The 19572-nt window shown below is 46.2% G+C and overlaps 1 pseudogene; it reads right to left on the bottom strand.

Annotated features, from left to right (window-relative positions):
• Positions 1-608: 608 nt before the first annotated feature.
• LOC139051794 (carboxypeptidase M-like) overlaps positions 609-19572 on the bottom strand; it is a 52708-nt pseudogene continuing 33744 nt past the window's right edge.

Raw genomic sequence — 19572 nt, forward strand, 5'->3', positions numbered from 1 at the left:
GCAAGCGTGGTGCCGCTTTGGTGCACAGAAGCGCGGAACCAGCTTCGAAGGAGGTGCAGGAATGTTTTGCACGCTTGGACGCGGCCTGCCGGCGACGTGTGCAGACGACGGAGATATTCTACTTGAAATCAACGGTGAGTTGCGAGAAGTTTACCCTGTTGTAGATGGGTCCGGCGTCGTCGTGAGGGAGAATGGCGCAGAAAATAACGCGATAGCAGGTAACTTTGCGTTTGTGTTATAGCTGCCATATTGCTCAACGCCTAGTTGTGGCCGTCCGTGTTGTTGCTGCCTTGTGGGGAATGCACATACCCATGGTGTTAGATGGCCGCGCGTGTATATGGACATTATTGTTATTATTATTTCAGACGGCGCTACTATGATACGCGTACAGTCGTCAAGCGGTGGGCAGGGTGACTCTGAGGATACCAGTAGTGAGTCGCTCGGTGGCCCTTCTGCTACCGCTACAGGGACGGCAGAAAACAGTCACTGTGAGGAAGCCCTGTGGAGCCACAGGAGGTCACTCTTCTCGATCTGAGCTTATAAGGAGATGAAGGAACGAGGCGGGTTCAGGTAGAGACAAATACCGCTTTATTTATACAAGCACGTGTTAAAGAGAATCTTGTTTTGTCTTGCAGATACAAAAAGGAGCTGTGGTAGCAACTCGAAGATGCCCTGAACGAATAATTTGGATGTCTGCTCACAGCTCTGGAAGTACACAATAAGTGGAAGTCCCTCGAGCGCACACACAAAAGTGCGAAGGGGCACAACAAGGAGTCCTGTCTGGGCGCAACAAGATGAGAATACGAAGAGTAAGTGTTCTGTACTTTTCCACTTGCCTCAATTAAACACTAATATGAATGTGAGAATCCATTTCTCCTAAAACTTCAGTGCAGCTGCTGATCTTTTTTTAATTACTCGGTTTGAACTTGTTTACAGCGCTACTGCAAGAACAAAATGTTATACAGGAATTGGATCTGTACATTTTGGCTTTGTAAGTGATTTCAACTTTTACCTAGGGCCAGTACTTCAACGAATAGGGAATGCTATGACCTTCTTTGCATGGCCATATTAGGAAAGCATGCAGTACCCACAGTAGCTTATCCCAATTGTTATTAATCCTTTTACAGCCCTTGAACATAACAAAAATTTGAATCTTTCTAAAATTGCCAACATTTTTCATCTATTGCTGTTTGTTGGTGTTTCATGCTGATTCACATACTCCTAAAGAACCGAGATTCCATGACTTCGGTGGTGTATCTTTGCGCGGACTTGATGTCACTTCTTGAACCCTTTTGTAGCAAGCCTTCTGCAATACAAATATTGAAAAACTGCACTATACGCCTACTACCGTAACACAGCAGCTTCGTGTCTTTCGGTGCTGGTGTTTTACAAGTCTGGCTATGTTGTACTCTAGGGAACATGTAGAGGTGCTGGAACGGGAGCACCACGTGAGCCCAACGGTCCTCTATGCCCCAGGTCTGAGGATTGCCCGACAGGGTTTCGAAGAGACGTAAGTTTTATCTTTTGACTCTACAATACTGGTGGAAGTGGCCTCTTGCAAAATGCGAAAATCAGCACGACAATGATTTTAGGAATATATGGCCTAAATTTCATCACACAAATGCCAATAGCTGGATGAAGTGGTAAAAGTTCACATTAATGCTATCATCAGATGTGAAATCATTCACATTGACAGTGTAGCAATATTGCGAAGAAAACAGCAGTATCAATTGTGAACTTTGGCATTGGTTGAACTAGTGTGGCACCTGGCAACTTTGGCACCTGTTGAACTAGTGATTATTGCACATGTTCTTTTCTTTTATATATTTTTTTCTTAACCCTCTCTGTAAGGACCCTCGAAAGGGGGCTGGCAGTATTGTTAAATAAATATCAGGAAGAGAGCGCTATCAATCGCACAATTTTGCAGGCATGTTAATGCAATTCTAAGGACAAATTGCCATTATTTCTATGAGGCTTTATGAAGTGTGACACCACCATATTGTTCTTTGTTTTACAGAAAGCCACAAGAAGAAGAGGCTGAGCCTGAAGCTGGGCCCGAAGCTGAGCCTTACGCAGTACCCTGCACTTCAAGCCAGGCTGCCAAAAGGAGAAGTGACGGGCCACCTATCACATTGCTCCTGGAAAAGTTAGGTGCACTAAAAGAGAAGAGGGCTGCCCGACACGAAGCCAAAGTGAAGCTTATAGAAAAATCTGTTTCAGCATACGAAGCAAAGAATAAATCGTAGACTCCATGTGTTGCACATGAAGTTTGCTTAAAATACTGTACACATTTCCAAACAGCAAGAAAGCCAGAACGAAGCCATATCCCAGAACAGCGACATGAGAGCTAGAATAAGAGAAAGGCACAGCATCGTGTCAATACATTTATTCTACCTCTTAGATGGAATCCTGTCATGGTGCAGAAATAACACAAGTGCACGTTACCCATGAACAATAGGGACACTGCACAGGGCACAATTCAGCACTGATTTTCAGCTATGGCCTTCCTCCGTTACTCACATCATGCACGGGCAACAAGCAGTGCTTTCAACTGCACTGCTGTCTTCTCATTCCTCCAGGTCGTCATCTCAGGGTGGTCACTGGGGTCACTGAGAATGTCCCACTTGTTGCAGCAGAGACTGTGGAGTACACATGCCCCCAAAATAATTAGGTACGACCTGTCAATGGTATCCGCGTCAACGAAGTACAGCCTACGGAATCTCTGCTTCAGGAGACCAAAGGCATGTTCAGTAGCAACGCGTTGCTGGCTGTGCTTTCTGTTGAATTATTCTTTGTATCTATGAAACGTCCCTCCATTATTTTTATGTAGTGTCATTAGCCAAGGCAGAAGCGGGTAGGCTGAATCTCCTAAGATGTAGTCGGCACCACACTTTTGCTCGGCGTCACTGAAGAAGCGGCTCTCCCTTAGCACACGAGCGTCATGTGTCGATCCGGGAAATCCGACAAACACGTTCAGAAAGCGGCTGTCGGCATCGCAGATGCCCTGGATTATGAGGGACGGGTTTTTTTTGTATTATTATACGACACCGTCGATTCACTTGGTCTCTTGATCTCTACGTGACTGCCGTCGATACATCCTATGGTATTTTATCGGGCCCTTGCCGTTGCTTCTGGCCAGAAAGCCTGCTTAGAATTTTTGTCGTTCTCGCTCCGTTGGTCGCACGATCACATCTGCGCTGATATCGAACAGGAAGTCCAATACCCTTTTCATGCACAGGGACACCGAAGACTCTGACACATCGAACGTGTCGGCAATTCGGTACATGTTGTTTTCCGTGCCCACGTAACTTAAAGCGATAAGGCACGTCTTCTCGCTGAGAATTTGTGGCTGCCCTCCTCGAGGCGTTGGGAAATGCGGAGAGGAATTAGAAGGCACCGACAGTTCTTCAAACGTATCTCGTGATAGTCGGAACAGCTTTGTGAACTCGAAGTTGAAATACCGTGCCACTACGTTCATGTAGTACTTCGGAAGTCTATTCCGGTCTGTCCGAAGCAAGGGAGTAGCAGCGAATGTGAGCACGGCGTCTGTTTTGTCATCATCATCGGAAGAGTCCATGAACTCCATAAAAAGCAATTCTTCACAGTCGTCCATTGTGGAGTCTATATCTAAGTGAAGTCTCGTACAATGCACGAAAACGACCGCACAAAAAAAACATTGCAAGTGACAACTCCAACAAACATCAACACTCGCTCAAGGGCGCGTGCAGACGACAAGGCCTGCGCCTGCACACGCTCGATTGAAAACTGCTGCACCTGTTGAACTAGTAAGACTTGTGGACGCAGACCGCTATTTGACAGTTATATGTCAAGTATTTGCCAGCTATTTGGCAACTACACCATTGTAAAATTAAATTATGGTGTTTTACGGGTCAAAACTACTCTCTGATTATAAGGCACGCCGTAGTGGAGGACTCCGGAAATTTTATCATGCACATAAATATAAGTACACAGGTGTTTTCGCATTTCTTCCCCATCGAAATACGGCCGCCGTGGCCGGGATTCGAACCCGTGACCTCGTGTTCAGCAGCCTGACACCATAGCCACTGTGCAACCACGGCGGGTCACACCATTGTAAATTACATGTAAATACGTATATTAAGGCGCAAGTTGGAATCAGCTAGCGCAATACAGAGACACTAGGCGATCGCACACAGAAGCTTTCGTCCTGCTGTGGAAATACTAATAGGGCGATAATGATGATCATAATGATGACGTCGTGCATAAGGTTCCTCTCTAAACCCAAGTCTCCGTCTCTGTTCTTCCTCAAAATCCCTACACTGGTCTAAGCTTTAGCATTGAAGAACTCAGATCGCACCAGTGGTAGCAGCTGTGGGACCGAAGAATCTAGATCTCAACCGTATGCATATACAGCGCGTGGCAATCTGCAGCACGAACTGGCAAAGGTTAATTCTGGTAACTACGTGTGGATTTCGCTTTTAGTTAGCGTGGCATGGCCATTGCACAGGGTGTTTATCTTAGATTATATATAAAAATATATAAGTGCAGCTAACGTATCGTTTTAGAAAACTAGTTCCTCGATGAAGCCGAAATATTTTGCTCCTATAATTAGCAGAAATTAATTTACTTGTGTTATGGGGGCAATTGTATTAGTGGCAAATTTGGAGCCGCCAGTCTCAATGGGCGTTCATGTTATTTAATATTGAAAATCACACATAACTAGAAATATTCATCGTAAACTTTGATTAATAAATGCAGGCAATATTGTAAAGTAGCGTGCCGGGAGCGCAGAAGAGGCTGCTATCGTAGCAGAAGGAGACGCCCGGAGACGAAAAGCTTGACAAACCTTCAAACTGAACGCCTCGATCAATCGCGGCAGGTGGTGATGCGGCACGCTTTGCTTGGCAAGTATGTGCGGCTGTGTTTCGGGTCAGGATTTTTCGCGACATTAGCCATCATCGAAACTTCGTCAGACACTTCTTCACGGGGTGCAGCTGTCTGACGCAGCAGCGGGACGTGGTGGGTTTTGATGTTGCCTGAAGTGAGCTTTGAAATTCGATGACTAAAATCTCGAATTAGGTGGGATTTTCACGATTTTTGAAAAATGGCGGAGCATTGAAATGTGACCGCCTTCAGATTTGCCATTTAAACTTTGCCCCCAAGGCACTACTACAAAAGGTAATTGCTGACTTTTTGTTTCCTAATCTTCTGTAGCTTACGTCGTTGCCGGCAAATTATGGCCGCATCTCATAGGAACGATTTTGCAATTATACCACGCATGCTTGGCTGCGCTAATAGCTTTCTTTAAAATAAAAATTCTGTATTGGCTAAAAAGCTTCCTGTATAGATTTTATTCCAGCGCTTATTTGTAGAACTGTGATGTCAAAAGTACCACGCAGTCAAGCTTTGCGACTAGTATATCTGAAAAAAAACAAAAACAAATATGGACAAAACCAGGACTGGTGCTATTTCTACATCTGAAAACAGACACACATAGGGGCTTTTCCCACAAAGCTTAGTGCATTTGGTTTTTAATGGAAACAGTCTAAATGTTAAGTCCATTATTTCATTGCGCAATGTTTCTCTTCATATAGGATCCTTTTCCAAGGAAATATACGTTTTTCTTCAGTGTCACGTGCACTTTGTTCCACAAGCAAAGTTTCAGTTCCTTGCTTTTAGTGAAACGCAAGAAATTTGCCTAAATTCCGTTTTCTGATATTTAAGGACGGCTGATCCAGTCTTTCGTTCTCAAACGTATGCTCTTTGAAAAATTTCCAGCTTCAGCACTTATTGGCTTGGTTGGTAGTTGTGTGGCACAATTGCTGCTTAATGAACGCCCAAAAATCGTACACACGAGAGAGCTATCACGACGATGCGGGTGGCAAAGAAGCAAATTCATATGCTTCACTTACACTTTCAGGCACCGTTTCTAGGCGTGGATGGGTCTCGTGCTGTTACATCCGCAGCGTCATGTTTTTGAAGATCAGTGTGTTGTTTCTTGTTTTTAGTTCTCTAATTGAAATCAGGAAATCCATTCCGGCTTAGGGACCTCAGCTCACTCTGTCCGCCTGATTATACCCATCGCTGTCGACATTAGATTCCTGATACATCAAACCTGTACGTAGAGTTTACCTCGAGCACTATTCATATGGGTCGCAAAGCTACTTTATGAAGCTTCACTAAATCCTTCACTAAATTGTACAATTCATTCGTCTTTTCATCAGAGGCCACACGTGCACCTCTCTCTTTCGGTGGCTTTTACTTTGTAAGCACATTAACAGCTAGCAAAAGTGCACAACAAGACATTCATCAGCGGAAGCACAAATACACATGTGTCGTAGAAAGCTTTTTTTATGCCGCAGTCCTAAACATACAATTTATACAATTAAAATGACAAGTCGGCGAGTTGATGCGAGTGTAATCTCGTTAACAACGTTCAAGGTTCATGCTTCAGAAAAGCCAGCCATCTGAAGTTCGTTTTGGTACTTCACTCAGCCACTGAATTGCACAATCAAGCAAGTATGTATGCCGCCTGTGCACCACGGTGAGAAGCTCGGCCACTCTTTGCGCATACAAATGTTCCCAATGATTCAATGCCACCAACGACCTTCTATTTGAAGAACACTGATGGATTAAGCTTTCTTTTTACCGGTCCGCCCCCTTTTGTTTCATGCGGGCAGTTCAAAGTTCGTCGGCTGGTTCACTTTGATATACAGTTAAAAACATTCTAAATGGGGTGAGAAAATACAAAACGATCGACGTAAATTTGGAGACTGCTAAGTGAAATACAGGCACCAATAAAGGTTGGTCTGAACTGCGTCTGCGATCATCGCAACCTTGTTTGCTCTGAGTTTCGTTGGTGTTTGTAACTCTTATGAAAAGCACTGTCGTTCAAACCTCGTAAATAATTTACGGTCACACGCTACGTCTATAACCCAACGCGACAAATGTTGAAGGATATAACTTTATTTGCAGCAAATGCTGTGCCACGCAGGTAGAAAAATTTGTGTGTTGCTTACTTCGCAAGTTTGCCTTTGCCATTTTCTAGGCAACTAAGTTCGTTCCACTCGGGCTCTGCAACACCAAATTTCCCTTACACACATGTCGCCGGTTATAGCAGACGAAACGTGTTTAAGGGAAGCACCCTCCTGTCTAGGTCCCATTAGTTGTTCTTTTTGGCATGGTGTTTGCCACAAGAGAAGAACCATCAAACGGGAAAGGTGTCACTGGTTTACATGAGGTAACGCCTCAAGGCACCCGTGGGCCAAAATGCTTTGTGGCCGTTAATATAACAGTCTAACATCGAAAGCATTTGCTTGCTCGCACGGTGCCCGGCTACTTGCTGCAGCAGAAAGTACGCATGCTTGAATAGCTTGAAGTGACTCCCATCATTAGCGCACGCACGGAGTGCGTACCTTGGAAGGCGTACATGGCGGCGCCGTTAGTTGTGCCATTCTCGAGCCCCAAGCCTTTGAAGGGGCAAGGTTCGCCCAGGTGCATGCAGATGTGGTTGAATGCGGAGACGCTTGGGAGGTGCAGGAAAACGTCATCGTCAGACGTCAGCGAAGGCTGGCGTTCTGCCTCGAATCCTGAGAGAGAGCGTTGCACATGGCGAAAGGAAATTCAATTTCTGCACTCTTGGTTCACACTCATGGTTCGCATGATACGAAGCTGCCTTGCGCTTGTTTAAAAATGTGACACTTAAAAAAAATTGAAAGCTTGTTCAATCACTGATGCGCAGTGTCGCGTTTCGGCTTCGGGCTAGTATACTGCCTGCTGCTATGTTTCAATTTAGCAGTTGGTACTGCAGTATGCTGACGTCCTGTTGCGTTTTAGGCGATTTATTTCGAACATGTCACATAGCGTGAGAATATCTTCAAGATCATTAAAGCTACTTTGAAATATTTGTCCTTCACACATTATACCAGCAGCTTTGCGCCAACGGCCATAGATTTCTGCTTGTGAGGACAATTGCTGGCCACTAGGACAGCATTTCGGTAGTGACATGGCGTAGAGTAGCTAATGCAGCGAGACTGCAGTTTGCGTTTAGTTACTGAGAAAGGTTTCTTTAACGGCGGCGACATCGACAACGGAACCCTTCATCGCCTGTATTTCTATTTAGTAATAATTAATTATTATATAATTAATTTATTATTAATTATTTAGCAGAATACTGCAGGCCTGATAAGCACCCTTACAGGAGGGGCATCAAATAATAGAAATAAATTTAACCATAAATATAGACAAAGATGGAATAGTTATACAAATCTAAGCAAGCTAACAAACATGCTATCAAAACAGCAAACAAATACTCAGTTTTTAGTTACACTCTGTAAAATAAGACGATAAATGGACTTCCTGAATCGATGCAAATAACTTTTCACGCTTACAACTTAAGACAATCAGCGCAACAGAGTCAGTCCTATGTACTATTGTCAGAGATAAATTGTTCTAATAATGGATGGGGCGAAGCAAGAACGAATATTTAAAATGTTTGTTTTTAGCGCTGAAGGAACTTCATAGACAGTTTTAGCAGAGCGTTACGGAATACCACAATCGTTAGCGTATACCGCCTGCGACGACTGCCCATGCGCAGAGTTTAGCTGGCACAGGTATAAGTTTACCGGAATGCTCTGCCATACACCGTCCTTCCGCAACAAGATGTCAGCACCAAGGCTTCCCGCTTCGAACCTAATTCGCCCGTAATACTTGCTCTACATCGTCAGAGGAAGAAATCAATGGTAAAATTGGTTATCGCTTACTGTCATTTCATGCCGAGGACCGAGTATAAGCCCTCTTACAAGCGCTCGATCCGCTAGTGGTATCATTTATTTCTCTGTTTATAATTTCTTCGGCCGTCAATATTGGATAATGATAACAATTGCAGCTCCTGTACTTATTTTCCATAAATATATACTTGCATTGTGCTCTCTATATAGATAAAAAATATACAGATCTATCGTACTGTGGGAATCGAACTTATGCGAGGCATTTGGCAAGTAGCTGGCATTGGCGTCGACCCTGCGTCGGTGCGCCTCGAATGACTTTTTGAATCTCTCCAGCATACTCCAACATGCTCTAACATGCTGAGGGTCAGAAAGATGGTAGCATTGCTTGCCTTGCTGCTGGATCATTGAGCACACGTTCTTCTTATTCTGTGCCCTGCAGTGCCCCCTTAGTACGCCACCCTCGAGCTGCTCAACTAGACTTCTGATGAATGCAATGTCGGAGTTGACGCACTTCTGGTCGAAGCTGCGGTCTTCCATGAGCTTCGTTTTGAGCTTCGAGAGCCGGTTGGCGTGCACATGTACAGGGGCGACAAACATGCTTTGGAATCGCTTTTAATTTGGAGGGATCCACCATCCGCTGTACTGCAGCCTTCATGCCCGATCTTATGTGCGATACCTGGCTCGACGTTGGCAGAACGCGAGAGTCACATGTGAGATTCGGATAACGCTCGATTGACGACGGTGCCGGGACAACGTGACCACTAGCTAGCTAGCTAGCTAGCTAGTGTCAGCTAGCTAGCTAGTGGCTAGTGGTCCTGGTATGTCTCCCGTGTGGGCTTATCAGCTTTCTTCGTTATGCGTTCGAAATATCGCTTGACGATAGATAGATTAGATAGATTAGATAGATTAGATAGATTAGATAGATAGATAGATAGATAGATAGATAGATAGATAGATAGATAGATAGATAGATAGATAGATAGATAGATAGATAGATAGATTCAAAGTGGCTTAAGCTAACAAAGAATGTATCGTATCAAGAACTTTTCGTATCTATCGCCATCTCTTATGCAATCTTCCGATGCAATGAGCTTGTGAAACATTTACAAATAAGTAAATAAATAAATCATACTCACAGTTTACGGGCCAAGCAGAGCGCCGCAGGCCTCAAACGCTAATGAATTGCGTGGCTTGTTGTAACACCCAAAAAATTCTGTTGTCACGCTTTATAAGCTCGCACACTTCGCAACAACACATCCGAGACATGATAGGGATGTGTGCGTATGAATGCAAAAGATTAAAAGGAAGCTCTCCGCAAGGCCACACATGGTCATGTTAAATTTTTCGGTCCACCATAAAAAATCAATTCTCCACGTACAAATCCGGCAAAATGATGCTACTAAGCTAAACAAGACCTAAGAAAGTCGATAATATGCAAAACACAAAGACATATACAGCAGTGAATTAGTGTAAAGTAACATAAAAGTCAATTACGAGACTGAATCTTGGTTTTGTAAGGATTGTGAAGTTATGAGCTGACTTGGGAGTGTCAAAGAGACCAATCTGTATTATCTACGTAGTAAGGGTTCATTAAAGATCAGTCACGTGATCATATGATAATTTGGAGGTCCTAGGTCTTATGAGAACGAATACCACTTCATCCGCAACAAAGATATCAACTCTGCCCCCTACAAGCACAAAATCGCGACTGCCGCGCAGCTGGTCCTTAACTCGCGTGTAGGCGCCCGCCATTGCGGCTGTCATTGCACAGTAGGAGAGGAGGAAGGTAAGCAGAGGGCTGTATTTAAGTTGTCGCTGCTCGCCCCTCTCAACAATTGTTCCTGCTCTCAGACTGAAAACATGCCTCCAACAAAGAAGCTGACCATTTCTCCTGCGTCATGCGCCAGAATAGCCAGGGATAGGCAACGCTACGCTAATGTAAAGAAGGCATACAAGCATGAACGTTTAGCTCAAAACCGCGCACATACGGAGCCATTATATAATGCTTTCCACCACGATAATTACCAGTAACAGAGTTTCGGCTGTATTTTATTTACCCACACTGACAGCGCTGACTAGGACACTGATCGATCGCCAATTCGTGGCGCATGCATTAGACACCGCTCTTGTTAGACCACGCGCATAGGTTACGCGCACCCACGCACACACACATACCTGTCACACGCGGCCGCCCCGACTTTTTTTTTTTATACCTGCTCCTGGCCGCTTCTTACGACTGAGGAACTGACGGAACCAAAGAATAAATTCCTCATTCACATACTGTGTATATGTTTCCGGTACCTGCACCAAGTGTAAAAAGGGTGCTTATTTCAGTAGTTGCTGCTTTGCATAACTGCTCACTACCAGGTGGGACGCAGGCTGTTTTCGGCTCCTCACCCGAGGCTAGGCAGGCCCCAAGACTCGGTGCTGGGAATGCTGCAGACGGGCTCCTTTCAGTCTCGCTTAAGGCTGAGCCACTACACTTCGGGTGTGGATCCCCGCTGCCCAGACTGCGGTGAGGAACGATCCACTTTGAACCACATGCTGTGGCAATGTTCTGTGTTGCGCCACTCGCCTTTCAACAGGCAAGAAGATTGGGATGAAGCCGTCAAGAGTGACAACCTTCAAGTCCAACTTCGGGCTGTCCAAAGGGCCTACGCCAGGGCTGAAGATCACGGTCTTCCGCCCCCGGCGTGGGTGCGGCCCGTGACTACGACAATGTAGTCCCTTAGGACCAATTAATGTTGCTTGTCGGTCTGTCTGTCTGCTGCTATGCAATTGAAACAGAATTGCCCAAAACTGACCAGCCTCAGCTGAAACCGATCAAGCGCGCGAACTACCAGATTGTCAACGTCTTCCAATGTCACACACTGCCCAGTGCTGAAGCCACTCAGCTACAGTACAATATATATATATATATATATATATATATATATATATTTGCATACAGTCCCAGTGATTACACTGAAAAGACCAGTACAAAGAACTATTGAATATGTCCTGGCCGAATTCGTATCCTTCATGTCTATGCAACGAGTTTGCCCGTACAACAAATACATTTAGGCATCCCCGGCGGCTGATCCCTTGCTTTATAACGAGCGCAACGTTGCGGTGCCGCTACTGCCCTCCGTAGGCCTCACCAAGGTGAGCTCTGAGCTCGCGCTAGTGGCAGTAACAGCGTGCTTGGGTGTGATGATGCCTGAAGTAGCCCTCCTACACTGCTCCAGGAATCACTCGACTCGTACTCTGCTTGTCGTAAGGCAACAGTTGGTGCGACGGCTGACGAATACGTCGCAGTTGACGACGACGTGATGATGCAACGTTAATGATGACAGGCGACGTCTCAGAAACCAGATAGGGTGTAAACGATGCGACTGTCAACCTCTAAACGAACGAAACATTTCAACGACACGGGGGCGATAGCCGCATTCCACGATGTGCAGCTTTACTTTGCGAAGCTCCCGCGTATCGCTATCGAGCCTGCAGTGATATATATATATATATATATATATATATATATATATATATATATATATATATATATATATATATATATATATATATATATATATATATATATATATATATATATATATATATATATATATATATATATATAGAGAGAGAGAGAGAGAGAGAGAGAGAGAGAGAGAGAGAGAGAGAGAGAAACGTTTATTTAAAAGAAAAAATGCAGAAAGCGAGTGGGTGGAGCCCCTAGTCCAGGGCCCCACTGGCATGAGCGGTCCGCCGTGCTTGGTCGAGGAGCGCTAGTTGCATCTACCGATCTTCGCTGGCGAGCCAAGTCTCCCACTGCTCCCTTCCGGAAAGTTTGCCGGCTATTTTTGGTGTATTAATTTTGGGTGGCGTGTTCTGGCAGTCCCACGTAATGTGGGCGAGAGTTGGCCGGCCTCCACACCAAGGAGAGCGAACGCTGTACAGCCTTGGGTGAATGGCATTTTTCAAATAAAAGTTTGGAAATGTGTGCGTCTGTATTCGGCGCCAGTCATAAGAGTACTGCCTGAATAGGTCAGGGTGTGGTGGACTGTACTTTCTTCGCTCGCGCCGCTGGTGCTCAAGGATGTCTCGTGGTAAGAAGGGGTTTTCGTCAGGGTGGTCGATCGCTCGGTTGACAAAAGCATGAGCTGCGCCGTCTGCTCTCTCATTGCCCTCGAGCCCTGCGTGACCCGGGCACCAGATGATCATGTGTGTCTGCGTTAGGTTGGATCCTAATAGGTGAGTGGTGTTGTGTGGTAGCCTCCCGGTGAGGAATAGTCTACATGCGACTTGGGAATCTGTAAGAGTTATCGACGATTGCCCCAGAGCATCCTTAGTTTTAATAGTTAGCGCGATGGCTGACGCTTCTGCGGTATTCGCAGATGCAACTCTAGCCGTAGCGCAAGTCACAAGCCCTTGATTTGCGGCCGCTCCTACCACTGCGAGGGCGTATTTGTAAGCACCACATCGAGCGACATCTGTGTAGACTGTATCCGGGTTTCCACCGAATGGCTGCATTAACTTTCGAGCTCGAGCACTTCTACGTCTCCGGTGGTATTTTGGACTCATGTTCTTAGGGATTGGGGCTACTATGATCCTTTCCCGAAGAACTCTGGGCAGAGATTCGAGTTCTTCTCCCGCATACTGTGGACGAGTAGGGTAACCCACGCGGCAAAGTAATTTTCTGCCAGAGGAGGTTAAGCTAAGCCGCTCCCGCTGAGATATGAGCGTCGCTGCCCGTAGCTCCTCGTAGTTATTGTGAATCCCGAGGGCCAGCAGGCGTTCAGAAGAGGTTCCCTGTGGTAGGCCGAGAGCCGCTTTGTACGACGCTCTAATCAACGCATCTAGGGCCTTTAGTTCTCTTTTCGTGGGGTCCTGAAAAGGGAGGCTATATGTGAGACGACTTATCACAAAAGCGTGAACGAGCCGGATCCTCTCTGTTTCCTTGAAACCTTTTCGGTGATAAGTTACTCTACGGATCATACGGGAGTTCTGTTTCACCGTAGTCCTAAGGGTTCTAATAGTGTGGTCTATTCGTTTGTTGCTTTGCAGCTACAGTCCGAGGACTCGCATTTTCTGGACCTCCTTTATCTGGCTGTCTCTTAGAAAGAGGTTCACCGGCTCATGAGTTTGACGGCCTCGACCTCGTATCTTGATAAATTCTGATTTATCAGGAGCGCAGCTCATTCCACTGCTGCGAGCGAAGGTTTCAACAACGGTAGCTGCTTTTTGCAGGATTTCTTCGCTTTGTCCTAACGAGCCGCTGGTTGCCCATAGGGTAATATCGTCTGCATATATCGCGTACCCTAGCCCAGGTATGACGTCGATTGTTTTGGCTAAGCGTCTCATGCCAATATTGAAAAGAAGGGGGGAGACTATCGCCCCTTGCGGTGTACCTTTATTGGGCATGGGAAAAGGGTCTGAGCGCGCAGTGCCAATGCCTATTGTCGCGATGCGAGAGGTCAGAAAAGAGTGGGCGTAATCATAGATTCTTTTTCCACAACCGATGTCACTTAGCTCAGATAAGACATGTTCATGTGAAATAGTGTCGAATACGTTTTTTAAATCAAGCGCCAGGACGAGATGGTCTGCACCAACCATGGTGTTGCATAGAACTTCTTCGCGAAGTAGCAGGAAAACATCTGGTGTCGACAAATGTTAATAATAATACTAATATTTGGGGTTTTACGTGCCAAAACCACTTTCTGATTATGAGGCACGCCGTAGTGGAGGACTCCCGAAATTTTGACCACCTGGGGTTCTTTAACGTGCACCTAAATCTAAGCACATGGGTCTTTTCGCATTTCGCCCCCATCGAAATGCGGCCACCGTGGCCGGGATTCGATCCCGCGACCTCGTGCTCAGCAGCCCAACACCATAGCCACTGAGCAACCACGGCGGGTTGTCGACAAATGTTGGCGAAAGTCGAATATGTCAGTGGGAAATAGGTTGTGGTCTTCAATGTAAGACGTGAGACGTGTGTGGATCAGCTTATCAAATAATTTGCCAAGGCAGGAGGTTAGTGATATCGGCCTGAGATGTTGTAGATCATGAGGTTTTCCTGCTTTCGGAATAAGCACGATTTTGGCCTCCTTGCACTGTTGTGCAACTACGCTCCTCTCCCATATCTGTTCATTAAAATACCGGGTAAGCTGTTCTAGGTGCTCGTCGCTCAGGTTCCGAATCATAGCATTTGTGAGCTGATCTGGTCCTGGAGCAGTATTTCTCTTCGCAGCTTGCGCTGCCGCGAAGAGTTCCACCTTAGTTATCGGAGCGTCTGGCACCGCGTTTTCTTGCCCTTGGTATGGCAAGGTGCATGGGGGAGTGATTACTGCTCCAACGTACTTTAAGCTTAGTGAGGAGGGCCTGATCTGTTCCTGACAATTCTCCGGCAAGTTTTTGAAGAGTGTGGTTATTGGCCGTTTTTGTTTTTCCTGGTTACATTATGCTGCGAAGTATCGCCCATGTCTTGGAGGCGTGTAACGTTTCGCGAAGTGAGTCGCAAAAGCTCGCCCAACTCGCTGTCTCTAACTGCTGTGCGTAAGCGTTTGCCCACTCTGATGTTTCAGCATTTCCGTAGCGCAGTTTGCGATTAAGTCGCTGTTTTTTCCATCGTTTAGTTAGCCCCTTCTGGCTTCCCACATATGTAGCAGATGGTTGTCAACTACCGGCGTTTCTGCTCTGAGCGCTAGCTGCTTAGATGTTGCGGTGAACATCGGTGCAATACGGGCGACTGCAATCACAAAATCTGTCAGCCAAAGCTTGCGCTAGACAATTGGCGACATATTTCTTGAAGGCCCCCTTAGAATTATGCTAAATAAAGGGTTTCTTTTGTTGAACTTCTTTAGCCTGCTCTAGCAGGAGCACTGGGGTGCGCGGCATTTACAAAGGACTGACGTGCATAAAGATGACTTTTGGATCTCCCGAGCATTTCGTTATAAAGGCGTTTCTAAAAAAAGAGAGAAAAAGGAAGAAAGAGAGAGAGAGCAAAAGAAAGGAAGAAAGGAAGAAAGGAATAGGAATACCTTCTTTGTTGTGGCAACTTTGTGCGTTCCACCTGCTGCAGCGCTTTTTCCACTTTGTGCGCGAGTGAATGTAAGTACGTTTGTCGCCGTTTTGTAACTCGCCAGGACAGACAGATAATGCCTTTAGCTTTTTGTTCGCTTCCCTTACACTTACCAGTTGGGACATCGTATGCCTAGCACCTACTACTACGACGGTAAATATGTGATTTGAACGCCGACGCTTGTACAATCAGTCATGGTAAACGCATGCGCCAGTACTGGGCTAAAACGTTGGATGAACCCAGCCATGTGTTTCCATGTGACTTTCTTGTTCCCCTTATCACGGTTGCCACCAAAAAATTTTGCAATGTGTGTGTGTATATATATATATATATATATATATATATATATATATATATATATATATATATATATATATATATATATATATATCGTAATCATGTAAACGCAATAAGTACTGATGCCATTGAACGTGTTAAGCCGATGTTAAAGCTTCAACCATGCTACGGCGACGGCCACCAATTCAGCCGCTATTTTGGGTATTCATCTTTGCTAGATTAAACGCTGCGAGTGATAGCCAGCGCCATTGGAGGTCATGGTGGGTGGATGTCAATGGAAATATACGAAATATTGAGGAAAACGGAAAAATGAAATTGCTACCTTCTTTAAGGAAGCGAGCGTGGTCGTAGGGGCCACCACGACGCCACCGTGCAGATTGGCAGCCAGCACAAAGGGGATCTTGTGCGACCACGCTCGCACTGGCGCGGTTTCGGGCTCTTCGTCTTGTGTCTGCGTGCTGTAGCGGTTTGGAAAGTTGCGGTTGAGGTCCACGCCACGAGCGTTCTCCCTGCAAATTCGTGGGTGAACATATATACATGCAGCACATCAGACAAATTGTTTGTTGAAATTTTCAATGGTAGACTTGAATGGTTCCACGTACACGACGCGTGTAGACGTTAAAGTCGGGCATCATCGTCGTTAAAATGTTTGCAATTGAGCACCGCAGTGCCCTTTCTAGGCTGAAGGGACAACTGAGTGACAGTCAAGCCCCTACCTCGCGCAGCAGCGCGCGGAAAGAGGAGCGCGGAAGGTAACGCAGGTAAACAACTGCGTACGAAGTCGATGCGAAACCCCACAACACACCCAAATCCAAATGAGACTGATTTCTCAGGAAGATGGAGCCATAACGCGATTTTCACCGGTCATTCACCGCGGTAGCTTAGTGGCTATGACGTTGAGCTACTGAGTACGAGGAGGCAGGTTTCATTCCGGCCGCGGCGGCTGCGTTCCGAGTGGTGCGAAATCCAAAGCTCGTGTAACACCATTTACTTTCGGTGCACGGTAGAAGGGGTCCCGCGTGGAGAAACTTAATCTGGAGTTCCACACTATGGCGTGCCTCACAATCAGATCTTGGTTTCGGCGCGTAAAACCCAAAAACGTGTGACCAATAGTGCCCGAACATGGGAGGCCTCGAGCAGGAGCAAACATTTCCATAATGATCGACTGGCCTTAGCTTTTCTTGTTCAAAACATTCGCTCCAGTTGCATCGGTTGTTCGACCATGGTTCCGTCCATGTGTTACATAGTACATGTCGTGTTACATCGCTGCAATATTGATACGCTAATGTTTTCGAACCAACTCAACTATAGTGGCGCTATATAGAGCAACAATCAAAGGGTATATGCATCCGACGAGCCTACAGATTGGCATCGGTATGTTTATTTCATGCCATGAGGTGCTGAAGCAACATTAGCAAAGCTCAACCACCGCGGAAGGATTCTTCACCTAAAGTGCGACCAACCAGGAGCACATTCCTAATATGATTGATTCAAAGACTTTCGGAGGCGTGCGCACCATAAAACATTACGACCAATACAACTTTCGCTCATGTTCCTTCCCTCCTAAGAGGGCCCATGCCAATTCTACTGGGGATTAAAGCTGTCCGCTAGAAATTGTGACCTAAGCCCACATTCAGGAAATATTCGCCCCGCAATTCACAGATAAACGCGAACGTAGCACCACTTGGCGTACCTTCCCGTGATGCCGTAGCAGATGCCTTCCTCGGCGGCAGCGAAGCCATCTGGGTTCATGCTAGGCATGATGTGGATACGCGTATTGTCCACCAGGTGGCGTACGTGCGGGTCCACATTGTATTGAGTCAGCCGGTTCGAGATCAAGTATACCAGCTGGCGGCCCACAGTCTGCGAATGGCATGGAATATAAAAGGTCGCACGATCGATAAGGCAGTACCTATAACTCGCGTTGTTCAAGCTGTTAAAACGGCACTATTCTGTAGACTCGTCAGCTTGAACGCACTGCCCAAACGTGCTTGCTTACATGCTACCCTTTTGTAACCGAAGGGAGCGCATCGCGTGCACGTTATTTATGGACGCGAGGAGCGTTAAGCTCAAACCGCATGGCGCGTTTTTCGCGAGCAAAAACGCGACGCGTGGCAAACGCCCGCGTTGCCGCCGACGCGCAAGCACCCGTACGAAAAAAAGGAGCGGTGCTTTCGCGCCGCGTTTTCCGGGTTGGCAGACGACATAACTGTCAACGACATGCATTGTCTGTGTTACCTCATATATAATATGCCCTTAAACTTACAGAACACTGCAATAAAAATAATCTTAGTGTAATTAGACAGCGACATTTTTGTCCGAAGTGTACTTATGAAGTTTAATTTCAAGCAGCACTATGTGTGCGAAACTGCGACTATGTACCTTCCGCACGCTGAGAGGGCGCTGCTTGTTTACAACTTCACATATGAAAAGGAGTGTCGGCCGCCTACTACCGAGCAGAAGAGGCGATTGCTGCTATTAAGGGGGATGCTGATACTGAAGCAAGAACAAATGCTGGTCATGAGGTATATGTGGGTGCGGCCTGCATGGTTGAGAAGAGAGCGAGTACCATACATTGGTAATATTATCAGCAAATTGTCTTGCCAGCATTAGCGATGAGACGCGACGCTTCTCCACTTCATATATTAGGGCCTCGTTGACGGTTGCTTTGTCCATTTTAGGTGAAAACGTTTCGCGAACCAACACGATGCGCGAACAAAATCACGGTAGCACGTATTAGGGAGTTTTAGTGTTGGGGACGCAAGCGGCTTGCGTACGCAAGAACTAGGGGCGACGTTACTGCGCATGCGCAGACCGCTACGTCTACTTGCGTCCTTGGGTTGTTGGAACGGCCGAAAACATCGCTGCCCCTAAGAGGTCACGTTACCCACGCGACTCTTGCGGTGTAGGAGAACTTACGAGTAGCTAGCGGGTAGATAATCAAATAAATCTTTCGCCAAGTGTCGACAGACGTCGTTTTCATGTGTATTAGAGAGGTTTAGCGTGTCTGATATTCGGATAAACGCAGTTGGGGTGTTGGGGCGGAGCCATAAACGGGAGCGTCCTGCTTGGTGCATCCACCTGGCGGCGCAAAGCTCAAATCGACAAAAGCAGCTAATATTGCTGTAACCAAGTCTATTCTACTTCGCTGCTGGTGTAAATTATCGGCACTGGCTTAATTGTGTTGCTGCCACAAATTTATACCCGCAGCAAATTAAAATACACTTGGTTAGTGCAATATTAGCTGTTTTTGTCTGTTTGAGCTTTGCGCCACCAGGTGGCAGCACCATGCAGGACGCTCTAGTTCATGGCTCCGTCCCAACGCCCCAGCCTGCGTTTACCCGATTACCGGACGCTGTAAACCTCTCTATTACCTGCTTCTAATAAAAAGAGTTTAATGTACTTTACTTCATATGCTTCATTTCATATTTTATAAAATGATAACGCAGCAACGATCAGACGTTGGTGGTGCTGCGAGCGCATGGTTTGCGTTTGGGGCCGCTACCT

This window comes from Dermacentor albipictus, unplaced genomic scaffold (genome assembly GCF_038994185.2).
Source record: "Dermacentor albipictus isolate Rhodes 1998 colony unplaced genomic scaffold, USDA_Dalb.pri_finalv2 scaffold_14, whole genome shotgun sequence".
In the NCBI taxonomy this organism is placed as follows: domain Eukaryota; kingdom Metazoa; phylum Arthropoda; class Arachnida; order Ixodida; family Ixodidae; genus Dermacentor; species Dermacentor albipictus.